General features: G+C 42.9%; 1 protein-coding gene across 7 annotated transcripts in view; it reads right to left on the bottom strand.

Annotated features, from left to right (window-relative positions):
* The window catches only part of Prune2 (prune homolog 2 with BCH domain), a 252,898-nt gene that overhangs the window by 206,241 nt on the left and 22,979 nt on the right, over positions 1-23,678 (bottom strand). The gene's annotated exons all lie outside the window — the stretch shown is intronic.

Raw genomic sequence — 23,678 nt, 5'->3', positions numbered from 1 at the left:
GAGATGCGTCTGCACATACAGGTTAAGTATACACACACACACACATACACTGCACACATACACAACACATACACACACCAAAAATGTAAGACTTCCTACAAATTAACTTCCTTTCAACTGTATCTCTGAGGCACTGTTTCCTTGGTTAGAGGTATTTTGGTGTGAAGACTAGTTACATGGAATGCAATGGTCATCTCCCAATAGAAGACATTCCTTAGTTTAAGAAACAGAGTGACTTTTTCCGTATCTTTCCCACACTGTGTAGTCAGGCAAACACACTATCTGAAAAGGCTTCGTTTTTTTCCCATTCTGTCTTGGATGTCAAAGGTATTCTCCCTATGTTGTTCTATTACTTAGCAAATAAAATATTTAGTGAAATAGAAAATAAAGTTTTTTGGTTTTTTTTTGAGACAGGATTTTTCTGTATAGCCCTGGCTGTCCTGGAACTTACTGTGTAGACCAGACTGGCCTTGAGCTCAGAGATCCGCCTGCCTCTGCCTCCTGAATACTTATCCATTGCTTTTTTAAAGGGTGTGTTGTCACCTCTCTAGAAGGGAACACACACTTTTTTTGTTTGTTTTTCGGGCTTACTCAACAGTTATTTAAAATCTTTCATAGAAGGCTGGCATTCCTTTAAAACATTTAAAGAATCAAGCACCTCTGGGAAACAATTTGCCATAGCAAGTTGCATGGCACAGAAAATTATAAAACAAATGAATACATGTTCTTTTGTCTCTCTTGAGAAAGGCCTCATGCAGCCCAGGCTGGCCTCAGCCTCACCGTGCTGCTGATGCATGAGGACCTCTCGTTGGCTTGCGTCCACTTTCCAGGTGCTGGGAGTCCAGCATGCCCCACCACCCTGCGCATCAAATGGCTTCTTTGCAGTATGGTAGCCGCAGCGCCTGTGTTTACTCTTCCTGCTTTCTGTCACTTATTTTCATCTCCCCATTTAAGACTGGCTAGACAACCCCATACTGTAAAATTATTCCACATGGCAGGACTGGCCATGACTGCTCAACGGCAAACACTTGGGATTCCTTCGTGTGCAGAAGAAAGCTAAAGCATACCTAATAACCTAGCAGGCATCTTGCAAGTGAACTTGATAATTGGTTAGTATTTGTGTAGAACTGGTGCTATTAAAATCAGAAACAAGTTATTAAACCATGAGGATTTGGCTTGAACACCAGGATGAAGTACATTATTATTTTTTGCATTATTTTACTATGCTACATAAGGTTGTGTTCATGCAAGTGTGAATGTGCTTTGAGTATTTTTATCCCCACATCTACCCTCCTCCCCTTTCATGTCCCAGCTCTACCCATTAGTCCCCGTTGTTTCCCCAGACAGTTTCTCTTCTACTTTCACACCATCTGTACACATGCAATTTTATGAATCAATAAAAGATGAAGCAAATCTTGAAGGCAGCTGGGTGGACTCCATCACAGAGAAAAGCAGCAGAGAGATTTCATATAAGCCATCCCCAGTAAGTGATACTGCTAAATTAAAGCAGACTCATAGTTGCAATTTCTGTGACATTTACTTTTATTAAAACTTAAAGTTTGATACAAACCGTGAAAAAACGGTGATAAGCTCCCTCCGCCATTACCACCCAATCTTGCTCTCACACCCTCCTTTCCCAGATTCCTTTTCTAACCTCGTAAGTTTGTGGCTGGCTCGCTGAGCTGAACATCCTCTGAGGGTTAGTTCAGGTCTAGATATCAAGGTCAAGACAGCAAATTATTCTAGAAGCACCTAAATACGTTTAGGTAAATAGGATTCCAGCCCATTACAACACGAGCAAATGTATTAAGAAATCACATTCCTGTCAATGCTGCACTTCCGAGAAGCTCAGAGGTCTGAGGAGACATTACCTCACTTCTCCCCTATCTTGTGAGACAGGCAGTAGAAAGATCAACGGTGCTTTTTACAGGTCAGAGGAGCCAGGGATGGAGCCAACCTTGTTTCCGGAATCTGAAGCCTGACACCATGAGAGCTGACTCCCCCTCCCTCCCCGCCCCATCTAAGCGCTTCACAGTGCCTTAACGACTCTGTGTCCTCCCCGTCCCCCGAGTGCACACACAGCACTGAGGGAGAAGAGAGAGGGCTAAATATGCACACAACATACAGGGACACTGCCGACACTGGGAGTGTGAGCAATTGGCTAACCTGCTCTCTCGCCTGGGCTTCGTCATTCCCAACAAGGCTCTGTGTACAACCTTGAACCTACACAAAAGAAGATGTGCAGGACATGGCATCATCTGTGTGTTGATGCATTTTCAGATATAACCCCAATTACTACTCTAGAAAAGAAAGGAGCTAAATAAATGAGGATCGTGACTCCAGTTCTCACAGGAACCTTCTACAACCACCATGGTCTATTTCTTCTTCATTGAGAGAAACGAAGGACATATTCTCCTGGAGGTCAGAGCCAAGACTAACTCTGGAGCAGAGCTTCCCATGATGCTGCATGTTCTTTCGTTTCTCTTCTGGCTACTCTTCTCCCCACATATCACATTATTTCACTGCCATGGTCTCTCCAACACCACCCATAGGATGGCTAATACAGTGGTCAGCTTGACGGGATCTAGAATCACCTAGGAGAGAGATGAGCCTCTAGGTATGTCTGGTTGGGAGTTTCCATTATTAACAGGATGGTTTAATTGAGGGCAGCACTGTTTCATGGTCTGGCAGTCCTGGACTGAATAAGGAGGTGAGCTGACCTCCAGCATTCTCTCTCTCTCTCTCTGCTTTCCCATCTGGGATGATGATCAGCTTCAAGCTTCTGCCACTGTGATTCCTCCACCATGAAGGACTTGAGCTTAAACTGTGAACTAGAAGAAACTCTCCCTTCCTTGACTTGCGTTTGTCAGGTACTCTGTCATAGCAACAACAAGGGGAACTAACACAGACATGATACCAACTCAGCTAATACCGCAAGGTCTAAGCTCCAACACTTTCTTTCTCTGCCACCCTTCAGTCAGGTGGAGAAGAGTCACTTCAGTTCAACGGTACATTGAACTGAGTGTATTGGAGCTGATGAACCAAATAATGAGATCATGAGAACTGTGAGCATGGCTAAAAGAATAAGAGGATGCGTAGGTGAGTTTCTTCAAGAAATCTTCTGTTTGAGTAAAGACTTGGACCCAGGGAGCGGAGCCTAACGACATCACGGGCCATGGGAAGAATGTCCCCAAAGGTTCTGAGGTTGGGAAGGGGCCAACATACTTAGCAACTGACAAGTATGTACATTTCCCAAACATGATTTTGTAAAGACAGCAATGAACAGCTCTGGAAAGTAAATGACAGACACATCCTGCCTTAATGGCAACACAGGCATAATGAGCATTAAGACATCGAGACATAGATTTTAGAATGTTTGTTTATCCTATATCATATGGCTAATATTCACTTATAAATGACTACATAGGATAACCATGCTAAAATCTATAGTCCTAAAGAAGCTAAACAACAAGGAGGACCCTAGGGAAGATACTTAATCCTCATTCAGAAGGGCAAACAGGATAGACATCGGAAGTAGGAGAAGACAAGGAACAGGATAGGAGTCTTCCACAGGGGGCGTCTGAAAGGCTCTACTCATCAGGGTATCAAAAGAAATACTGAGACTTATAGCCAAACTTTGGGCAGAGTACCAGAATCCTTATGGAAGAAGAGGGAGATAGAAAGACCTGGAGGGGATAGGAACTCCACAAGGAGAAAAACAGAGGCAGAAAACTTGGGCCCAAGGAGGCCTGCAGAGACCAATACTCTAGCCAAGGACCATGCATGGAGAGGACCTAGACCCCCTGTTCAAAGGAAGCCTATAGGCTGCTCAGTTTCCAAGTAGGTTCCCTAGTAAGGGGTACAGAGGCTGTCTCTGACATGAACTCAGTGGCTGGCTCTTGATCACCTCCCCCTGAAGGGTGCAGCCTTGTCAGGCCACAGAGGAAGGTGATGTAGCTAGCCTTGATGAGACCTGATAGGCTATGGTCAGATGGAAGGGGAGGTGATTCTCCCCTATTAGGGGACTAGGGGAGGGGCATAAGGGGAGGTGATTCTCCCCTATTAGGGGACTAGAGGGAGGGTGGGTGGGACCGGGAGGAGATGAGGGAGAGGGCAGCAGAGGGGATACAAAGTGAATAAATTGAAATAAATAAATAAATAAATAAATAAGTAAGTAAATAAATAAATAAATAAATAAGAAATCGAGACAAAGACTTAACTGTTAATGCCCAAGTCTAACACAGACAGAACCACGATAATCAGATAAAAGAGAAACCAGCAGCTTTGCCATCTAAATGCACCTGCAAATAGAGTGACAGAACTTTCCCATTATTAATACACAGAGAAAACTTTGAACACACTAGTACTCCAGATTACAACTTGAACACACTTTCAATTTCAAGTTACAGTTTTATATATGGATAAAGTGAGGCTTCTTACCAAGGTTAACTTCCTAAGTCCTTTTAAATGCCGATAAAAATACCTGCACCTTCAGAGTCCACTGCCCACCAGAGGATGCGTTAGGACAACACACTCTTCAAACCACCCACGGGAAGCAGAGGAACTGATCGGAAGAGGGCTCCCAGAGGCTTCCAACAGGACTAAGTCAGCGTGTTCTGTCTGCCTCTCAGAAATAAAACTCCTTTTACCTATACCTTTCTCAACCCCAAGTCCTCTAAGAAACCTTTTCATCAAAAAGCCCTTGCTAGGCCATCATAGCCCCCTCCCTGCCCCTTTCTTTAAAATTCTATAAACATTCATGACAATAATAATTAATTTACGTTAGTTTTGTTGGGCCAGGAAGACCGCTCAGCAGATATAAAGAGCAGCTGTGAAAGCCTGGCAGTCTGAGTGCGAGCTCTTGAAATCCAGGTATTATTTTTTTTTTCCTTTTTTCGAGACAGGGTTTTTCTGTATAACATCCCTCATTGTCCTGAAACTCTTTTGTAGACCAGGCTGGCCTCCAACTCACAGATATCTCCTTGCCTCTGCCTCCTCCCTAGTTCTGGGGTGAAAGGCCACCACACTCAGCTTACAAATTAATTTTTTAATGGAAATCTTTTTCTAAGAAACATAGGCCTTCATAAGTCAGGTGTGATAAATATTAATAAGGCGAATGTAAACACTGCTAACATTTCCTGTACACACTTTAAAGTTTGTACATATATGTTTACATTTATACATGGGGAACTTGTATTTACCCTCTTTACAGACTTAGTTTTTTCATTACCAAGATGATGCGTCTTCATCGTTTGTTTTGCCATTTACTTCAGATGGTATCTCGCTATGTATTCTAGGCACCCTTGAACTCAGGATCCTTCTGCCTCAGCTTCCAAAATGGTGGACTTGAAAGTGTGCACCGCAGTGCCCCTCTTTTCATTCACTTTAAGTAGCTGAACAGTGACAGGTGTGTGGGTATGTGTGTGCATGTATGTGTGACAGAACTCCTGGAGGCCGCATAGTTGACTTTCTAGTCTCCATCGGGGTTGGAGAGTTGGCTTAGTGATTAAGAGCACTGCTGCTCTTGTAAAAGGACCTGGGGTCAGTTCTTACCACCCACACGGGGGCTCACAACCTTTGGTAGTTCCAGGCGACATAATGCCCTCTTCAGACTTCCAAGGGCATATGGTGTGTCAGGCAAAGCACTCATGCACACAAAATTAAAATAAATCTAAAAATAATTATGAACCGTTATATTGCTAAATAGGATCTCTGGCTCAGTGGCTGTGTGGTCCAGGTTCAAACAATAAAATGCCTGGCACAGTGGCACAGACTTGTAAAGCCACAAACCTGGGAGGCTGAGGCAGGAGGATCACAACTTGGAGGCTATGCTAAGTGACTTAGAGAGATTCTGTCTACGATGGTTAAGCACTTTGACTCGAGTTAGAATCATCAGGGAAAGACTGCTAGGTGTGTCTATGGGTTTAGTCCCAGAAAAGTGTAACTAAGGAGCGAAGACGGGCTGTGAACGGATAACCCCAACCGGTGGAATGAATAAAGAGAGGAGACCTGAGCACCAGCATTCATCCTGACTCTGCACACCATGTGGCCAGCCGCCTCACGCCCATGCTGTCCCGCCTTCCCTGTCATGATGGACAACCCTCACACTGTCGCTCACAGAAACCTTCCTTCCTTTATTTGCTTTTGTCATAGCACTGAAAAAGTAACTAATTCATCATCTCAAAACAACAACAACAAATCAATTTCAATATTAAAAACAGGATTAAAAAGTAAATAAATGACTGAGAGGTCATAATTCACTTCTTCTCGGAGGTATACCTCAGGCTGTGGGCAAAAGCGGAAGCATTTACCAGAATCTGACTAAACGCAGGACACAGGCATATTATATTCAGTTTTCTCATAAATGTCGTAATTTAATTGGTGACCTAATTACAAAGGGACAAAGGGCTTTCGGTGGTTAAGACTGAAAAGGATCATGAGGTAACACAATTACCTGATAAAACCGAAGCAGTCGATACAGATAATGTTTCCCATAGCCTCGGCCTTCCTCACTACCAATCCCAAACTCTCAAGACTGAGCTAGAATGTGCTGAGCCCTTACAGGAGCTAGGTAGAAAAAGACCAACCTGGCAAAACCTTCCCACAAAGTCCAGAGGCAGGCCTAGAGAAAAGCTGGAAGCGCCATTCAACTGCAGGGCTGGGGTGGGGGAGGGGGAGAGAAAGAGAGGAGGAGGGGAGTAGGAAAATACATGGAAAGAAGATAAAAGCTGTTGAGAGTGACTGACTACAGATAAGAGTGGCGGGATGACGTGAAAACATAATGTTCTCTTTGGCTAAGGCCGAGGATCTGGCTTGCTTCCATGTATGTGGACCTATCTGCATTGCCCACGTGGCATGCTGAGGTTGGCTACCCAGAGGCTATATAAGCTGTGGGCTGGCTTTCCCCAGGGTCAGATGATTGTTCAAGGTTCCTGAATAAACTGCATTGAAAAAAAAAAAAAAAAAAAAAAAAGAACATAATGTTCTCAGATCAAGCGGCCTCAAGTATCATTATGTTCACTTTTCTGCACACTTCATTTTACTGAAAGTGTGTGTGTGTGTGTGTGTGTGTGTGTGTGTGTGTGTGTGTTTATGTGTTGGTGTGCATACACACATACATTGTTCAAGGTTGTTTTGGAAGCGCTACCATTATTTTTCTTCTATAACTTGAACTTGGAAACAACAGGGCTGCACCCCCAAATTCTTCCCTTGACTAAAGAACCCCAGAGGGAATCATCTGACACAGTGCGAGAGCCAAAGTTATGTTTTCATTTTAATTACCGTGCATGAGGGATACACGAACCAGAAATGCCTCTAACCTGGGAGCCCCTTGCCCAAAGACGGATCCCTCCTGAGATGCGGAAGGCTGTTGCTTATGGGAGATAACAGGCCGTGTGTTTCCTGCTCACCTGAACAAGTTTGTTTGGCCCATTGCACCATATGTGCTTGATCGCATGTGGGGGTAGGTGAGTGGGCCGGAAACACGTCAGGATGTGCGCTTGCACTTGATCAGACTTGATGGAAAATAGGGACGTCTTCTGGGTTTGCCTTGGATTATGCAAAATGTGACTCCTTCCCGTTTTCTGGGAACCCCTGAATGGTCCTGGCCAGAATCCAGCATCCTGGCCAGTATTTCCTTAAAGTTTGCTTCAGATTTGTCTCAAAAGTTGTAGAACTCACAAGTGTCGGGTTTAACAGCTTCCTCGGTGGCCTTAACTTTCGAGCTGTCTGCTTTGGAAGTGCCCCTGTCTATGATCAACTGGCGCCTTCTCGTGCAAATAGACAATGCGTACTGGAGCTTGTCTCCTGTGGATTTACAGGTCTTGACTCAGGGGCGGTCATCGCTTTTATGGTGATGGAGGTCAACCTGGGTCCTTAATCTTACTCTCAGCTCTGTCCTGTCTTGTGTCTCTTTTCTGTGCTTAGTCCTCCACAGAAAAGGCATTCATACTCTTCAGGAAACAGCATTTGGAGCAGCTTCCGCTACTAAGCCATGCACATCAAAGGCAACGGAAGAGTTTCAAAGAATGAATGCAAATGAATGTCCTACCCCTGATATGCACCCATGCCTCCTAGGTTTTACAAAACAAGCTATTACTTATTTTAAAATTTGCAAAGTGGGAAGTCACAAAGGAGAAAAACATTCATGTCCCCAAGTTAAATCCATTGCTACAAACATTTAGTGTACTCCTTGTAATATTTTTTTCCTTACTTCTCTGAGTATGCTTTCCTGCTATATATAATGCGTGTATTCTTTCTCTTTAAAATTAACAAGGCTCTATTCTCTTAAATTCTAGGATATGGATGTTGCAACGGCAAGAATGCTTTGAATTTGCTTACTTATAAAGCTGTAGCACCTCCTTACTACTTTAAACATTTGATGGTTCTCTTTACTATTGATGATTATAATTTATCTCCTCATTCTTTCACTGTCAGAGATTTATTTCATTTAAATTTTTGGAAGCAATTAAACCTTCTGCAGTGGATGTTTGGGAAAGAATGTTTTTGTGTCAATTCCTAATTATTATTATTATTTTAGGATAAACCACCAGGCTTTAAATTTCTAAGTCAAAGGATGTAGTATTTCGATACTCGCCAGAAAGGTTGCACAGATTTTCGCTTCCACTCTCGGAAACACCAAATTGTTAAATCTTCAAATACAGATTCAGGTATCAGCACGTTAACAGGTGAAACAACAGCACAATGTTGTTGGGTTCATCTTTTATAACTGTGTAAGACAAGCGCTCGACCCTTTTCTTTTTATGGACCAAGACAGCGCCTGCATACTTTTGTGCTGTTTATCCTACTCTCGTGGATGAATAAACTGTTAAAACATTAGCATACTGCACTTTCTCCTTTGTTCTCAGGCCTTGGGCATTTATGGAAGAACCTGCTCAGCAAGTTGCATTAGGCATACAGTACACATACATTATTTAAAAGAGCGTTATCATTTTAGCTCTAACAGCCAGCCGTGCTTTTGTGCCCTATTTTCCCGAGTCGGCTTACTCTGCTTTTGGCCAATGTTGCAAAAATATATTCCAGAACTGACTAGAGAACAGAGTAGGTCTTTAAGCTCTTGCATGGAACGCACTGTTTTACTTGAGATCACAAGGGTAAAACAACTTAATATTCAACCTAAAATGGTGATCATGTCATTAAATTTCTGTAGAAACAGAGCATTTTTGACTGGCCACAGTGCCAAAAGAGAAATGAGAAACAATAAACAGCATAGTGGAAGAGATTGTTTGCACACAACCTGCACAGCCTTCCCATTGGTGGGACAATATTTCAGCCATCCAAAGAGCTTCTACATGCTGAGGTTTCAGAAAGTCAAGCAATGCAAGGGAACAATAGGTAAAGGTTGTGGTTGGATAACAGAAAAGAAATGCACACCTGTGTAGGTAGTCAACCTCATTAGGTCATGCGAGTCAAATAAGACCAAGAACAATGGGAAAATGTCTCTTCTGTTCCATGTTTGCAAGGACTTAGGACTATTCATGAGGCAGGCCGGGGAGCTACTGCCTCAAAAAGGAACTGTAAGAAGCTCCTTAAGACCATGCGGCCCCTGTCCATTGCAGAATGTATCTGAAACCAGTTTAGAAAAAGGACCACTGAATCGCTTTAGACCAAACTAAAGCGATAAAGAAATGCTAACCTCCACACTTAGCTCTACTGAAGTCTGGAGTTAGAAGAGGCTTTAGGATTCACCAAGTTGGACTCCTTCAATGTTTTCCCGTGTGAGGTTGTCAGTTGTACCACTGCGCAAAGGAAGAAACAACACAGACTTCGGGTTACTATAGCTTTTTAAATATTCTGACTTTAGAGGTGTTTTAAAGGTGCCTTATAATGCTATTTAGTGCTTCATAAATAAAATTCACAAATACACGTATTGAAAGAATGACCAAGAGATGTCCAGCTGCTTCCATCCGCGTGGCTTTGGATTTGACATGACTAGGGCAATGGGAGAATGAGGAAAGAACAGACCCACAGGCACACATCCAGCGAAGCTGGGATGGAATGGGCCATGTGCTGAGATAGAGAGGCACCCACGGCCTGGAAACTCAGTGCGTTTTATATACCGCTGAGCAAAGAGCTGGGTTTACACAGCCGAACACGGGGAGGGGGCGGGTGAGCTACCTACTCTCCGTAGGAGGGTTCTGTAGGGAGCAGTTTCTGGTTGAAGTCATCTTGGAGGCTGAAGCTGTGGCTGGTCCTTCCCACATACGCTAGCTTTAGCTACTTAGACTAGCTTCGACACTCCACGGGTCTGAGGCCATGGGGTCCTTGACACTGTGCTCACATCAACAGTACTCGGTCACTCAGAACTCCATCTGCTCCCCACACGCAGTGTCAAGTACCTCTACAGTTCTAGTTTAAATGATTCAACACCTCAAAAGTCTCTATTGTCATCACAGCGAGAGGTCCTGGGATCCATACCCCCGGGCCAGGATTCTACACATGGCAGTGACATCTAAGGAGTTCTAGAGCTTCATATGGTGCATTTGATGAGATTTTACAATTAGTTAAACATTAACTCTTCTAGTAAGCAAACTGTAGGAAATTTGTTGTAAAACTCAAATAGCTTCTTTCTGGCAATAATAAGACATATAGTCTTCTTTAAAAGTGGATTCTTCAAATTTAGACATATCCGCAAGAATATTGGTAATTTTTGAAGCTAGAAGATGGGCATATGGCATTCCCATACTCCTCTCTGCTAGTCTATGTTTAAGAACTTAAGAAAAAAAAATTCTATGACACTGTAACTAAAAGGCTGAAAAGAAATGAAAATCTGGCTAGAGCTGGTACTGGAGGCCCAACTAGCACGTTCAAGGCTCTGGATTTCAGTCCCAGCAACGCCAAAGGGAAAGAAGGGTGAACGTGTGATTCATAAATATTTTCATTTTTCTTTAACAAATTCTCTTGCAAAAAATGTCTTCTGACATTTTCCATCAAGTCTCCGGAAGTATCTTCTGTAAGCCGAGGTCCAGATCAGGATCTCCAAGCATGTCACCTCTCCTGTGGCCAGCACTACATGGCACAGGTTGCTGCAGTTACTTTAATTATTCCTGTTCTTTGGCTTGGAAGGGCTGGAGCTAATTAGTCAGGTCTTGTCCCCCCATGAACAAGTGGAGACACGCTCAGAAGGCTTCTCCCAGAAGCTTTGCTTCCTGCACTCAGCTCTCATTGTCGTAGGAAGATCTATTGCTTTAATACTCGAGAGTGTAGTCTGTATCTGGAGCAGACATCAGGCCTGTGACACCGCACACCTGGTGCATCAAAGATCCACTCCGACATGACAGTAATGAACAGGCGCGGGGCTAGAAGCAGGCGGGAGGAGAAGCCATTCCGGAGCATGGCATGCTCCAGCAGCTTCCCAGGGAAATGTGCGAGGGATCTGCAGAGCAATTACTGTACTTTGCAAAGATGACAGTTTTTAATGATGCCATTATTTATTACACTGTGTGTTTTTCATCGACAGAAGGACTCTCACCTTCCAGGTGACCTCAGTGTTCATTCTCTCTCTGTGTATATACATGCATAAAACACATACAATATCAAGTATATGTTTTGTGCACGCCAAAAACCATTTAAAAACTAAACAGTACCAGGCACAGCAGGCAGGTATGCAGTAAAGGCTTATTACAACTCATGTTGTTTAACATTGAACTTCGTAGGGGAACATAGATGTAAGCGAAGACAGATACAGAAGTAAGTGCATGTGCGAGTTGGGTATTAGCCCATGGATATTTTATTTATTCTTTTATTTTGGTGATGGGAGGATGGTTTGGTTAGTTCATTTTTGAAATAGAATCTTAATATAAACCAGGCTGGTACTAGCTCATTTTATATCTGAGGATGACCTTGAACTTCTCAGCTTCCTGCCTCTACCACCTCACTGGCTGGTTCCAGAGGCACACACCACCATATGCAAAGCTGGCTACCAAAGCTCGGGATTCATTCATGCTGGGAAAGCACTCTACATCCGAGTCACAGCCCCAAACCTCCCCACCCCACCACTGATAATCTGAAAAGTGTCAGTACATTAGTATTAACTGGGTGCCGCATTCTGGTAAGGATAACTCTTACACCACACAGTCTAGAGTCTTCTATGTACCATAGCCTTCCCACCAAAATAACAGGACTTTATGCTTCCAAGAAGCAAATTACAGTTGTCCAAATATTTCCCCTTTGTCTGCCGTTGTCCATGGAGGGAATTGCATGGAGCCTGACAAGAGAACTCCACAATCGGCATGGTTTTGGTTTTGGTTTTGTTTTAAGGTGTATTTTTACTTTCTAATTATGTCAGAGGAAGGGGAGGAGCATGCTGTTGAGCCCAGGTGTCCTTTGAGGCCAGAGGAAACTTTCCAGTGCTGGAGTCACAGTGGTTGTGAGCTGCCTGGAGTGGGTGCTCAGCAAGAGCAGTGAGCTCCTTTAACCGCCATGTCATCTCTCCGGCCTCCGACAATTGGTGTCTTAATGCTAACCAGTTGAATTGACTTTGGTAATTTTAGTGGGGTAATTAACTGAGCAGATTAAAGAGAAAACCTTTAAGATTCAACGACCCCAGCATGTTTTTCTGGCTTGATGAAAAAAAAAAAAAAAAAGAATCGCCTCAAAGAAAAAAAATATATACAATAGAGAACATTTTAGTTTTTTTTTTTTTTACTTTATTGGACTTTCAATAAAAAAGACATACTCAGAAATTTTAAAAATATGAATGATTTTTAAATGGCAAGGAAACCTCAATACATAATAAAAAGCATCAGGCTCCCCAGATCTTTCTTCACGGTAAGCCTTGTAAAATAAAAGATAATCAGTTTTTAAGATGTCTTACTCACCTTCTACAACAAATCTTCATTCATTTGGCTTAATAGCCATGCTCAAAAGTGAAAAATATAGAACACTGAATTAAAGACTAAAAACCATTTAGCCATTTTGCTTAGTTTCCTAATACTGTGGTGTCTGCTCCGAGGACTCCAGCATGGGGAACGAAGATCAAGGGAACACTTCCCTTTGCAGCTAGTGGGGAGTCAAGGTCCTTCCCCAGGTGGAAATGAACAGCAGCACACAGAAGCATGTTGGTTCCCCCTCTGCATAGGAGTTGGAGAGCACAGGTGGAGGACGCAAAGGAGTGATGACATCTTGGTGGTCCCTGATCTGATTTTAGAAATCACTGTTTAGCTTCTGGAGCAGGATAAAGCCCCAAGATCCTCAACCAAGTTGTTTCTCTTGTTTTGTTTTGAAGACAACTGAGATACTATAGATTACACTGGCTATAAGTTTTTGTCAAAAGAAAAACAGAGGGACTGGGATTATATCTCAGTAGGAGGGTATTATTTGCCTGGTAATCGCATGGCCCCAAACCCAAAAACCAAAATACTACCAAACAAGCCAGCAAAAACTAAAGAGCCAGGCTCGTAAATATTTGTTTGTAATGAGGAATGGCTTTTTAATTATTAATAATTTAATTTACTCATCAGAGTAGGAAGGAGGAGGACTGATTCTTTAAGCAAGCAAAACAGAACAGTGATCCTTTGCGTGTGGCTTATATTGTAGAGGTTGGGAGGACAGCCTGGTACCTCTGTGTGTCTGACAATTCCAGCCAACACTAACCAAAGGAGAGAAATACAAGTGAGGAGAGCTTGTGAGTAGTAACAGTGGGAGTAGACTCCAGGGGGCGTCGTCATACAGAGTGTAATAAAGTCATTTGTTAGAGCCTAGTCCAATATGGCATGCACTAATAAAAGGGGAAATTTGAACACGGACACTAACAGAAGGAAGACACAGGAAGAAGCCATCTCAAGCCAGGAAATGCTGGGCCTACCATCTGTTAGGTGAGGGGCCTGGAGTCATTCTTTCTGAGCACCTCTAAGAGGAGGCATGGCCCAGGCAACTACATCTTCAACCTCTATCCTTCAGAACTATGAGACAACACACTTCTGCTTTTGGCAGTTTGTTGCAGCAGTCTTGAGATTTAGAATACTAAAGCAAAGGTCTGCCACATAGTCACGGTGCAGTTCTTTCCATTTTTTGTATATGTTTTAAATTTCCAAAATAAAAGTTTTTAAGAGAAGCTTTGCATATGACCTCAGAGGCGTGAAGAATTCAGCTGTACTCTGCTGTACTCCTGAGAAAAACACCCACGGACAAAAGTCCCTGCAATATTCAAAATACAGTTGGTCCCATCTCCAGTCCCTGAGTCTAATTTCACATCTGCAATTCCTTTTAGAGGAATCGTTGGTAAATCTCCCAAACAAGGCACCAGAAAGCTCTTCTGTGCCTTCTGGCTCTTTCGGGTTCCCAGCGGTGAACCCGCCTCTCTCAAGCATAATTGAATGCAGCCTCGTGGTGCCTCAGAAATCCACACAGGAGACAAGACACAGAGACTTTCATTTATATTTTATTTTATTTTTATACAGACCCATGACAAAAATCCTTCAAATTTGTTCTCTGCTCAAACATTGGCCTCCTGTACAGGCCACATTGGTGGCATTTAGCACCCAGGAAGAAGAAAGTAGATTAAATGACACCACAATCCCGTCTAAAGGCTAAGTGAACCCGGGCCACCCCAGATACTAAAATGCGTGATAACAAAAGCAGTCAGCGTTTTCCAAACCATATGCTTGTAAATGTTATTCTGCGGGGAACCAATTAAAACTATGGGATACTTAGAACACAGACATATGGAACAAAGCAGGGTAACTTATCTTGTCGCGTTCAGTGCTTGCTCAGTACATCTATTAGTGAGATATAATACCGAATTATTAGTACAAATAAATACCATCTTAATTATCTTAAACACTAAAAGGCAATGGCAGTGTTTCAAGCCTCTGCTTGGATGGTAGGATTATTACTCCTAAGTGGAGGGGTCTACAATCTCCAAAGAGTCACATGGAATTTCAGTCACGTTAAGTATAAAAAGTATAATTACTAAGACAAATATTTGATCAGGCTAGGTCTCTCTATATTCTCTGCTGGTGCAGCGGAAAAATAACAATAACAACATTTTATAAAATTCACAGGGTTCCCAATGAAACCACTTAAAAAGTGCTCAAGGAGAAAATGCACAGGAATTCATGATGCCTGAGTGGGTTAAGACAGCTATTTTTTGCTACTGGAGAGGAGATATGCAGGTCATCCAAAAGAAGCAATCAGAAGACTGATTTTTGACAGCCATGGAGTTAAACGTGTGGACAGAGTATTATTAAGATTTCCTGATATAAAAAAAAAAAACCAGAAAACTTAAAATCAAAGCTCTGGGATCCATTCATGGATCAGCCTAAAATAAGTAGAAGACAGCCAACATTTTTCATCCAATTACTGGAGCTTCGCTTGCTATTACCAGTCAATTTAGAATTAACATTTAAGGGACCCAGACTTATAAATTCTAATAAGATGGCCCAAACATAATTAAAGTAATGCTAGAAATGGCAGCCTTGAGCAATGTCCTAGAAAATGCATGAAATACTAGAAAAGATGAACATTTTTCATAGACTTCTAAAGAAGTATAATTGGCTAATAAACATCCGGTGAAAAACGGTCAGTTCTCTTAGCCATCAATCAAATGCAGATCAAAAACATTGAGAGTTCACTTCACTCCAGTCCAAAGAGCTGTGAAGGAATGAGCAAGTGCTGGTGAGGGCGGGGACGCTTGGAACATTGATGGTGGGAACGCAAATTAGTGCAGACACTATGAATGTCAATACAGTGGTTCATCCAAAAAACTAAAACTAGACCTGTTTAGTGTTATGGTCCAGCCATGCCACTCCTGGGTACTCTAAGTCTGCAGAACACAGAGATAGCCTGTGCATCCATCTGATTGCTGGACAATAGTCAAATTATAGAATCAACCACACAGTCCATCAACAAACGAATGGACAAAGAAAAATTCGGCTATATAAAGAACAAAATGATTATATTATACATAGACAATGGACAACATGTCCTGGAGAATATCAAGTTAGGAAATAAAAACAAGATCAGAAAGGCAAATGTCTTCTCTAGACTTAAAAATATAAAAGCAGAAGGGGAAAGAGGAGGGGGCCAGCAGGGGACAGGAGTGAGGCTAAAACAGATCATGGAAAGGTGAATAAGATAAAAATTTGTCACACACAAGTGTGAAAATGTCGTCAGGAAACCCAGTATTTTGTGCTAGGAATATATGCTGATAATAAAGACGAGATTCAAGAAAAGGGAGAGAAGGTCTTACAGCTGAAGGGGATTGGATTCAACCTCAAGAGAGCAAGCATGATGGTCTTCCTAGTAAGGGCCTTCACAGAAATCTACATCTTGGTGAAGACTCCACCGCAGATGGAAGATCAGAAAAAGCAGTATCAGTTGTTAATACAGTATCTTTGCATGTGTGCAGCCTGCTGTTTTGCCAATGACCCTTCTGCAATGGTCTGTTTACAAGTCTCTGCTTCTTTGTCCTCCCTGCACCAACCAGTCTATCTCAGGCCTACAGACAACACCAGGTCTGCTCTACACTGGCCCACTTTTTAGTCTACAAGTCATCATTCTACCATGAATTCCTTCTGTTTCCCTGACCTAGGAACTGTGACTCTTTTGCAGGTTCAGACTTGCTGGGATAGGTAGCCCTTGACCAGAGAGGTGCATCCCAGCCTGTGTCCCCTTTTCTGTGTGGGCTTCCTGACCACCACACCAAAAAGCCTCTGATCCTCAGTATTGTCCAGTTCTGGAGGTTCCTGAGCTATAAAGAGATGTCTTCATACATGCTAGGCGAGGTTTGTGTTTTAGTGATTTGTGTGGGTCTAAGGCTTTGATGTTCTGTGTACACAGCAGATGAGAACTCACCACAGAAGTGAATGAATGGAGACTGTGGCATAGGGGCTCTCTCATCACTCGAGAAACACCATCCCTGACCTTCTCTCTCCTGTCAGTGTGTCTCTAGTAAACTTGAGAAAGCATTAGCATCACAGGGTGCACAGGAGCCACAAAGATGCTATCATCAGCAGACCTGGCTCTTTCCTGCTACATCTGATGAAGTAGATCTAGGGTCAGGCCCAGAAACCTCTACACTGACCATTTTCCTCCCCAGGTAAATGAGGCACAACAAAATGCAAGAATCGTGCCTCTGACCTACTGATGATAGAAAATCCTACTTCTTCATGAGCAGAAGAAAACATCCCACAAGCTTGCTTGCAAAAACTTGTCTCTACAGCATTGGTGCAACCGAACACACAGAGACAGCCCTGAGGTTTAGAAAAGTGCAAACTGAATGGGAAAGTAAAAATAAAAATACATAATAAATACTTAGAACTCAAAACCTCTGTGGCTTTCACTAAGGAGAATTATAGAGAACTGTGAAAGATGAAAAGTACTAAAAAAGTAATGCAAGGAGCAGTGTGCTCTGCCAGGGAAAGTAAAGGCGCCTGCATGTCATGACCTATGCTACATGAAAGCCCTCCTGACCATTGCTCTGCCACCCTGTGGGGCTCGTGACTCCTCCATAGCAAGTCATGGAAGACACGGATTCTGCATGTGAATCAGTGCAGTTTTAAAATGTCTTCCCTTTCTGTGGGTCCTTCTTCTAGCTGAGCTACACAGACACCCCTATCACCTGCCGTGCCATGGTGGGAGCACAGCCCAGCCCCTCCCCAGCATTTTTGGTGGATTTGATAGAGACAGTCAGCTCCTGGCAAGTATTCTAACTCTTCTGTTTCAACATTGCTGCTACCCCAGCGTGCCACTTCATACACTGGTTTTCAAATAACCACCGGCTCTTGCAAGTGACTTAAACCCAAGAGGAAATTTTATATATAATTACCCCAATGCCTGCCATCTCCGGAATCAAAGTGAACAGCGACTCTGGAGGGGCACTAATCAGATGGAGGTACACAGAATATTTTTAGGCATGGAATTTAATTCAGGCTGACACATTTGAAAGAAAGTTGTCTCCTCAGGATGCTCTCAGCCACAGAAAGCTTGCTGGAAAGGAGGCTGGAGACACGGGGTACTGAGCCCAACTCACTACTAACTAGCTGTGAGACCTCGGTCTAGACACTCCTGTATCCTCAGCCTCAGACATGGAATCTCTGAAATACAGGGGCTGAACCTGAGGCTCCCTAGGATCGTGTTCATTTTAATGTTCTAGAAACTGGCAAAGAAGTTGGCTGCAAAAGATGGATCCCAGGAGGAACCACATTCTACAGGAGACCTAGCCATTTGTTTGTGTTTATTTATCAGTGGGATGTGCTTTTGAGGGGCGGGGTCCAGGCATTGCTACGCTCAATATTCTGATGTGACCTGTAGGGCTCTCTTTAGTCACACCATAGCAATCTGCCTTGCCTGTTAGATCTACCATATGTTTTTTCTGCTCAATGTTTAAGAAATAGTAAAACATTAGAATGCCAAAACAGAGTATGAGGGAATGAATAATCTGCCATTTGAAGAGAGAACATTTCCTTGAGTTTATAAATAATGCACAGTTCAAATCCTTTTTTTTTTTTGGAACAAGCAACCGTTACCTTTTATAATATCATTTCCAGCCTCTGGGGTTTGGAGAGGAAAAACCTCTCTAATGGACACACTTGTCCGGAACAGACAACAAAATCTACTTAGGTGCAGTGTTAGATATGCTCTGACCCTTAGGGAAGACATAGAATCCGGACTCACATGAAGTAAGGTTCAGCAGCGGTGGTGTTATTGACAGATACGGGGGCTCATCAAGCTATTCAGCAAAGAGGGCTGGGGATCAATATCCGCATCAACAAAATGCCCCAAGTCCTGCTGATTTCTCAGAATGTGGGTGCTGCAAACAGAGAGGCCTGCACTGTGGTCGATCTGATGGTCCTGGAGGCCAGTGGAGAGTCAAGATATTGATGACTGAGTGGAAAAAAAAAAACACAACCATACTGGCTTCAAGGATATGGCAGCCAGTTAGAGAACCAGGTGTTTAAGAGTCAACTTAAAAGAAGGGCAAGTGAAGGCTATACTCATGAGGCACATGAGTGAGTCACACACTCATGGGTGAGGACTCTCTAAAGAGGAGGAGGTATCACGAGCCAGCAGGTGACCCATAATTTTCTTTTGGAAGAATGATGGTCCTTCTTGACCTTTGTTTTTCTCATCCATAGTCATGTGTCTAGTTATATAATGAAGCTCCTTAGGAAGGACCACAACCAGCCTGATAAGAACCACAGAGTTCTTAAATACCCAAAATTCTGCTAGTTGTCATCTAAGAGCTGTCACTTGATCAGTCCTAAGAAGTGTGATGAGGACTTCTGAAGAAGGGCAAAGTTGGAAGGGATCTGTCTCTTCTCTGTTCCATAACAGAGTGCTTGAGAGTGGATGATTTATAAGCAAGAAGCTTTCTTTGGGCTCACAGTTATAGGGGCTAGAAAATCCCTTGGCAGCCACAGCTTCTGAGGGCCCGGTATTTCCTCATAACATGACGAGACTCAGAATGGGAAATGGGCAGGTGAGGAAGAGGGAAACGGTGAGAGGCACATTGGTTATATAGCATTCGTTCTCAGAGCAGTTGGCCTAATGAGGGCAAGAGCTTACTCGCTGTCACAAGAAGCAATCCTGCCCAAAGGGAAAGGCTTCACTGCCTCTTAATAACCTTGTTATCCCTCATAGGCCCACCTTCTTCCACAGACATCACAGCCACCCACTACCCATTATCCCTCATGGGCCACCTCCTACCACAGACACTCACTACCCGTTATCCCTCAAAGTCCCGACTCCTGCCAAAACCACAGCCATCAAACCTCAGCACCAGCTTTGAAAGGGACAAATCTTGTCCAGACAAGAGCCTTATCATATAGGTTTTCCTCCTTTGTGACCTGTAAAAATCTGAAACAGAAAAACACCAGTTCTTCTGGAGTTCCTCAGTTTTGTGCAGGTTATCACCAGAATAGACCATTTCTCAAGCTTTCTCAAAATTATGTAAAAACAAAAGCCACTGCTCATGCTGATTAGCCCATATCCTCCACTAAACCACCTCAGCTGCATAGAGCCGCTCTTGTTATTAAAATTGGGGCTGGAGAGGTGGCTTAGCAGATAAGAGATCTTGATGCTTCTGCCAAGGACATGGGCACAGGTCTCAGTGAAAGGGTTAGGCTAACTTTGTAACCTATATGTCTTCTAAAGCCTATAGTTTTGAGTTTTAGGTCCAGGTTAAGCTAAAGCCTCTTAGTACCTTTCCAGAGAGTGAAGGAATGTGACCCTATCTGTGAGGACAGATACAAAAAAAAGGGCAAGCAAGCAATGACCTTCACTCAGCAAAAGAACGACCAGACCCTTGTCCTTGAGATAGCGTTTCTTAGTAACAAACCTAGACTTCTTCTGAGTAGTTTTTGACCTCCAGCCAAGAGCCCGCAGCCCTAATCTTCAAGGATGAGCTAACCACCCCCACCTTCAATTGCAGCTGCATCCACACTTGGCAGGACTGGCCAAGCTTGAGCACCTAAGACTAACCAATTATCTTACTTTATAGCTTCCTCATCCAATCCTAAATTGCCAAAACTAAAACTTCAAATCTCCCGCAATTTTTCTTTTAAAAACCCAAAGGCCTTTGTCTCCCAGTGCCACTCTTTGCTGACCGGCAGGGGTGACCCCGTTGTACAATGGTTAATAAACCTCTTGCTTTTGCAACGGGTCTTGGTCTGGGGGAGTTTCTGGGAAGGGCGCGATTGAATTCCTGAGCTGTGAGACCCCAGGTCTTACATCAGCACTCACAGAATGGCTCAAAAATGGAGGACTCTGGCAGGCCTCGCCCTTCTCCCCCATACCCCCTCCCTTGCTAAAAACCATTAGATTACATTCCTAAAGCTGGCCACAAAGGTCTGTTCCCTTATTTGGTCACTTCCTTCTCCTGGGGCTAACTACCAAGGTCCAGCTATCAAAATTTTGAAGTCCAGCAACGAAAAGCCCCTTTGACTCACCTAATTAGCATACCCAATTAAAATTAAACACCTCATCCTAATACAGTGTTTCCACTTGTACCTTCATAAACTTCCATGTTTCTAAATACCATGCTGTCTCCTCTCGAACCAGAGGCAGTTCTTTGTCCCCCTCTGGGACAAATACCACCCCTCCACAAATTTTCCTCTCTTCTCTCCTCTCCCTTACTCCTTTCCCCTTCTTTTCTCATTCTTTATCTCCTGTGTTCATCTCTTATTGCCTGCGCTCTATCCCTCTGTGGCAAATAAATCTCCTTTGTGCTGAGAACTTGGTCTTTGGAGTCTTGAGCCAACATTGATTCCTTCCTATCCAAAACTCTAGAAGATTTAGGAGGTCCAGTACCCTCCTCTGAGCTTCATGGGCACCAGGCAAACAAGTGGTCCACACACATGCATGTAGGCAAAACACTCATACCCATAAAATAAATAAATAAATAAGTCTTGATATATATATGTATGCATGTATATATATTAAAATAAAGAAAAGCTATCTCAGCATATAAAATTTAAAATTATGAAATGAAACATTTTTAACTTTCTCTTGGAGGGATTAATGCTGATTTACATTAGAATAGCTCCTGAAAAGACATTAAGCTGACCTTCACATGCTGAAAGGTGAGCTGAGGGGCTGCACATAGGCCAATGCTTCCCGAAAATCCTCCTAGTTAGCGCTAGTATCTAACCAAAAACTCCAGAAAACAACATGTGAGCGTGTCACAGGGCCTCTTAGATGTTAGTTTATATGTATAAATCACTATGTTTTGAGGGAGAGAGAAGGGAATAAGGAGATAGAGAGACAAACACTGAGAGTGCTCATCCTAGGAATGCATGCTGGGACCGCACCACCATTTTGTTAAAGCAGGACGAACGTCTACACCCACATTTTAGCTGTACTATATTCAACAACAGCAAACTGATGTTTGCAGAACATAAATGTGTCAGACACCATTCTAGAAGGTGTTAGAACAGTGCTGACATTAAAAAGTTTATATGTAGCTGACATAAAAAAATTATAGTTACAAGGAAAAATTAGTAATGTTTAAAAAAGGGGTGGTGTGTGTGTGTGTGTGTGTGTGTGTGTGTGTGTGATGGCACAAGTCTGTGCGTCTCTGTGTTAGAAAGGAGAGAATATTGAAATTCTAGGCCAGGGTACAGGAAAGACCCAAAGGGGCTGTAAAGTTCTTAAAAGGAGACCTCTTGTCTATATCCACCCAAAATATCGCTCAGTCTTTCAACAAAGAAGCCTAACATTTAAAAGCCTGAGTACCTGTAACTCAGAAATCTGATTCTTCACTGTGAGCCATCTTGGAGCCCTTCCTTAGTGACCTCCAAAGCACAGGGCCCATTTTGTTTTTTTGTTTAGTTGGGTTTTTGTTTTGTGTTTGTTTGTTTGCTTGTTTGAGACAGGGTTTCTCCGTGTAGTCTTGGCTGTCCAGGCACTCACTCTGTAGACCAGGCTGGACTTGAATTCAGAGACCCGCCCGCCTCTGCCTATGTCTGGGATTAAAGGCGTGAGTGTTCTGCCTTCATGTGTGTTTGTGCACTACATGTAAGTCTGCTGCCCACAGAGGCCAGAAGACATCAGATCCTCTGGATCTGAAATTACAGATGGTTGTGGGTCACCATGTAGGTGCTAGGAATAAACCTTGGGTCCTCTGGAAGTGTAGAAAATGCCCTCAATTGCCGGTCTATATTTCTAGCTCTCTCAGATGCATTTAAAAAAAAAACTAATAGAAATTAACATAGCATAAAACTAACCATTTTAAAACAAACAATTCCACATGCTACGTAGTCCTAAATACGTTCACTTCTAAAAACAAAAACAAAAACAAACAAACAAAAAAACACCCTGGCAATCATTAGTGGGCAGTCTCTCTCTGTGGACAGACCTATTCCCTGTCTGTGAATTCACACAAATGCAATCATTTGCCATGTTGCTGTTTGTGCCTCACTTGGTCCATTTAAGATGGTTTCCAAGTTTCCATCACACAGTAGTATGTTTCAGGGTTTCATTTGGCATATATATATATTATATATATATATGGCATAATATATATATATATGTATAATGTGTTCCCCTTCTCCTGTTCTTTAACACAGGCTCTCCCATTGGAAAGCCTCTTTGCTGGCAGGTGTATGTACACAAGTATGTGTGTGATGTAATGTTTTTGCTAAAGCAGATTTAGTTCTATAGTGTGTCCTACCATCAAGTCTATTAAATGTTCATTGGCGTGGAACATTAGTCACTTTGAAATGTCTCCTGGTAAAATACACATCCACACACGTAGAGATTTTGTTGTTTTTGTTTACTCTGGGTTGTTTATTTAGAGAGAACAAGCAGTTTGTTACGTGGGGACAAGTTCTGAGGCAGGAAGACTGTGTCAGAGTCCACATCAACTCCTTGTTACAGGTAAGAGCTTCAGCCATTGACTTCCTGTTCCAGCCCTCTACTTCCTCACGTTAGAGCAACATCGCCTCTGAGCATCTGTAACCATGGCCATCCATCAGCGCACAGCTCCATCAGTCAGGAATTCCACCATGTCATGTTTTTGTGGGATTTGTGTTATCTACTGTACTTGCTCACATTTTAATTGATCCGCTTTTATTTATGAGAAAGTTAGCTTTAAAAACTACTGTTAGTACTGAACGTAGAACGTTCACGTCACGTGGAAATAGGAAAAGAACAAACGGCTTCGAGTCAGCCATGGATCCACATTGTGCCCTTGTTCCTCCTACAGTGTAAAGTTCCCG

Source organism: Meriones unguiculatus, chromosome 1 (assembly GCF_030254825.1).
Source record: "Meriones unguiculatus strain TT.TT164.6M chromosome 1, Bangor_MerUng_6.1, whole genome shotgun sequence".
Lineage (NCBI taxonomy): Eukaryota > Metazoa > Chordata > Mammalia > Rodentia > Muridae > Meriones > Meriones unguiculatus.
Note: the sequence above shows the minus strand (reverse complement) of the source record. Positions and strands in the feature narration are given on the sequence as shown.